The following is a 4,517-nucleotide window of genomic DNA, read 5'->3' on the forward strand; positions in this document are numbered from 1 at the left end:
AGCAATTACATGTCTTATTTTATTTCTATATGAAGTCACACCTTTGACTCTGGGAGGAAAATCTGGAGGAAAGATGTCTTTCCTGCTAAAAAAATGCTTTAATCAGTCTAAGATGGTTTGGTGGTCTTAACTGGTTTTGGTTGCTCTTTGGACTATCTGAAATCCTTCAAAAGCAGCAAACAAGACCACCCTAAGGTCTCAACTACGGCCAGCAAACCAGTTTAGACTAGTTCAAGATGTTTTATTTCAACAAGGTTGATAGAACAGCTATTTTATTAGCAGACATAAGACGGAGTAACTTTATAAATGTGTATAAATAAACTTACGGCAACCATTCAAAACAAAGCACCGGTGGAGTAACTTCCAGTGTCTCCGTGTGATTTTGAGGGCGATGTTATTTTTAGAAAAAGATAACAACTTATTTTTATCTCCCCTCTCTTTCTATCTCAGCGTGTTTCTGCAGGTTATGGAAAGCATGTGTGTTTGAGGCAGATATGTTACTGGGATTCATTTAGCCATGTAAGTGTTACTAATCAGATCCTGACTACTTTTGTTTTTCTTTTCTTCTTCCTTTCCTCTCAGTTTTCTCCTCAGTTTTGATAGGATGATGCCAGCTTCCTTTTCCGCCCGTAATGTCCAACCATCAGTGGGAGCAAGCAGACCAGGAAAAGGTTATTAAATGGCTCAAGGTATTGATTTTATCGGAGTAATGGAGCTCATGTAAAGGCTCATATATTGTGGGCGGAGTCAAAGTGAGTGGTAGGGCGTGTGCAGCAGGGGCATTACATACTATATTGCATAAAATCACCTTGTTCAAGTTCTTCTACACATTTCATTAAAAACTCACATGATAGATGGGGGAAAAAATTTCATAGGCTGTCTCTATCCATCATGTTGGTTCAAATGTTAAAGGGATAGTTCACTGAAAAAAATCATCATTGAAAAATCACCCTCTTGAAATTTCAAACCTGTATGATTTTCTTCCGCCGAAAACCAAATAAGATATTTCAAAGGATGTTTGTAGCCGAACAACAGCCGAACCCATTGACTTGCATTAGTTTTGTGTCTATTTGAAAGAAATGAAGGAGTACCGCCATTGTTCCATTACCAAAGTTCTTCTAAATATCTGCCTTTGTGTTCTGTAGAAGAAGGAAAGGCATACAGGTTGAGGATGAACTTCACTTTGTCGACTTAAGGCTAAAATACACTACAAGACTTTTGCTCAGATTTTGCCCAGATTTTCAGTTTGGACTAGATGGAGAAAGTCTGTGTAGTCTTCAGGTTTGATCAGTTAGTGTGTTTCTATCTGAAACTTATCTATCTGAATCGGCTCAGATTTTAAGTCTTGTAGTGTATTCCAGCCATTATAAAAGTTCTCCACAAACATACTATTTAGACACGCCTCTCTCTGTAGATCTCACAAATCAGAACATTGGGCTGTCTCTACTAGCCAGATGGCTACAGGCGCAGATATCTGCGGTCTTTCCCTCAGCTCCGCTGTCACACATTTCAGTATAGAATGGAATGTAGACAATCAGGGATTTATTTAAACAGACTGTTATTTGTCACGCCAGTCTTGCCATGCCACATGCAGTACATCTTATTCTCAGCACTCCTACAACCATCAGGTGTTTCATTTGCCTCCCCCGGTGCGCCCTGGGAAATGCGGTTTGTGGGACACCCACGCAATCAGGATGCTCATTTCATGGAGGGAACAGGCTGGGAAATTTATGTGGTAAACATCCCTTTTTCTCTTTTCGTGGTTGTTTCACTTGTGCATGTTGTAAAGGGCGATAATCCACCATTTTTTCTGCACATCTAGAGCAACAGAAACTCATTGGATCATTCTGGAACCATTACCAGAAGCGACACCTGTGACGCATCCTGATGGCTGTAAAACGATCGAATGCGAAACGGTACCAAGTGGGGGAGGAAGTGAGAATAGAGAGAAAAAATGTAGGTTTTCTCAGAGCTGGTAGGAGCAGATGGCGAGCACATTTTGGACATCCTTTGTGAATGATTTCAAAATCTATTTATCTATTCCAAAGAGATCGCTGGAATCTCCATCTGCCAGTCTTTTTTCGCTTCTCTTCCATAATCGTTTCCATCCCTCCATCTCTTGCATTGCAAACAGAGAAGAGGAGGCTTGCCTGGACTGAGGAAGAGAGAGATGAGAAAGTGGGGGCCTCTGTCATAAAGAATGTAATACTGCCACTGTTGAACATCAGCGGGAAGCGGTGAGCAGAAGCCGTTCGGCGTGAGTGATTGACTTTAATGTAAATCACAGGACTGTCAGGAACGCTCTAAACTCTGCGTGTGTCTGAGAATATGTAAATATTCATAAAACTTGTCTGTAAACATGTGACTTTGCTTTCAGGAACCTTGAGAGACCCCTTACGTAAACACACTTACCGAAAGCTCAACTGACACGCACCCCTGTAACACGCACCATAACCTGTGTTCTCTGACTCGCAAATGTTTAAGTCCGTGCAATACTTCCATGCAGCTGCATGTGTCTTACAAATCACTGTTTTTAAAGACACTATATCATTAAAACGACCTACAGCTATTCCGAGTCAGATGTCACTAAGCATCTTGAATTCGAACAAATCATGGTTAGTGATTACATTTGGACGCCCTTCCATTTGTTTTGATTGGTCCCTCCAGTATGTTGGCATCTGAGCATGACTTTTCATCTTACAGCATCTGCGCTTAACAAATAACGCTCGTCTAGCGCATCCATCAACGAGAGCTACGGAGGGACCTTCAAACCACGCGGCTATAATCTTTTGTCCAGACCGAACACTGTGCTTCTTTGAACTTTCCCGCAGGTTTCTGCTCTCCCCATTGAACACATCAGCATGGAGGAAAAGCTATTACCACTTACAGCGAAACGGCAGGAGGATAATGCACGATAAGCAGTCCACGCAGCGAGGCGCAAAGTTATAAATCTCTCTTTTATTCAGGGGGTGACGCCTTAGTATAAAAACCCAATATGCTGCAGGGGGAAAAGGCAAGGGATCTAAGAGGACTCTGTAGAAATGGACAGCCATCAATTGCTTTTCTATGAGTGGAAGTGGAGCAGTTTGGATGGAGCAGTTGTGGCGATCGATCATACTTGTGTTGATCAGACTGACAGACATTTCCCACTCCTGAGATGTTAAATCAATGAGAATTTCAATTCATGGATTACAGATATTTTCAGGTTGCTCGGTAGAGAGGAGTGGTTTGTCTGAGAGCGACACCACATGTGCAGATCTTGTAGGGTTTGTATCTGTATATCCTTTGCCTGTCACTTTATAACCCAAAACATGATTATTAAAACTCCTGACACTTAATTATCTTGATTTAATATCCTGTGGTCTCTGAAGTTACTTGCAGCTGCCTGTGAAGGACAAGCTCATGTTTTCTTAAACCTTCTGACCACCGGTTACATCATTTCCTGTATGAGGGTCCATTGAATATCTGTTGGGATTCCACAGATGCTCTACGGTGAGAGACACATTGATAATCCCGGTGATAACATATCAGGTGACATTCATATGCTGTATACTGTATGTGACCCCAACTTTTGAAGACGCAACAAGACTCATTTGTAACGATATTTGGCCGAGATCACAAATGCAGCGTGTCAGATTTTACTCCTGTTTTCCTCCTGTTCTGACATTCCGAATCTGCCAAGAATATATTTTTCCAAGAGTTACGCTCCTGTCCTGAGAAACACAACTACTACAAAGACTTAAAAGGAGTAGGAGGAAAAATAGAGCAAAATGAAACGCTAAAACATCCGGGAGTTTGCCGAGCAAAAGACGGCAATGATTTAATGTGTTCCATATCGGAATGTCTCCTCCTGCCAATCACCGAACTCAGTGACATCATCTTCAACTCTGTTACACAACAAACATGTATTCAAGCAAATCATCATATATAGGAATCATTTCTGGCATAGACAAGACAGTTTATGTGTTCCATGTCAGAATCTCATTACAGTGCACATCCAGTGCTTGACTGACAGCTGTAATTTGGCCGTGAATGAAACTAGAGTAGAAATATCTTCACCTCAGCAGAGCCAGCAAAACAAATTTATCAGATGGAAATCTATGCAAATCTTCAGAAGGAATATTGACAGAGAACTGTAACAGGTATGCACGTTTCTCTTTTTCTGCACAAAACAGTAATGTATATGGTTGAGTTTCATGTGAAAACCATTTGAAGGCTACTAGATTTTTGAAGTTAAAGCAGTTTGAACTCATTGTGTATGACTGCTAATGTACCTTTGAGTCCTTTTAATAGAAAATTATTTTGTTACACCATCACTTTCATTAGCATGTCCATATAGAATTTAGAGCCAAACTCTCTTGGATAGCTGCTCCCACAATTTGAGCGCAAAAAGAGCACGCAGGCTTCCAAATAGCAGGTGATTTCACAAAGTCGCCTGTCATCTGTAATCGTATGCAGTGAAGTGTTTGTTACGTCAGACCAGCAGAAACCTTCCTCTGTGCTTTTGTTCCATGCCA

At 41.2% G+C, this 4,517-nt stretch overlaps 1 long non-coding RNA gene across 1 annotated transcript; it reads left to right on the forward strand.

Annotated features, from left to right (window-relative positions):
* Window positions 1-581: 581 nt before the first annotated feature.
* Window positions 582-2,066, forward strand: LOC130432181 (uncharacterized). Its single transcript, XR_008908439.1, has 3 exons — window positions 582-689; window positions 1,629-1,735; window positions 1,823-2,066. It is a non-coding gene; the product is annotated as an uncharacterized LOC130432181 (long non-coding RNA).
* Window positions 2,067-4,517: the final 2,451 nt, after the last annotated feature.

The sequence above is a fragment of the Triplophysa dalaica genome, chromosome 11 (assembly GCF_015846415.1).
Source record: "Triplophysa dalaica isolate WHDGS20190420 chromosome 11, ASM1584641v1, whole genome shotgun sequence".
In the NCBI taxonomy this organism is placed as follows: Eukaryota; Metazoa; Chordata; class Actinopteri; order Cypriniformes; family Nemacheilidae; genus Triplophysa; species Triplophysa dalaica.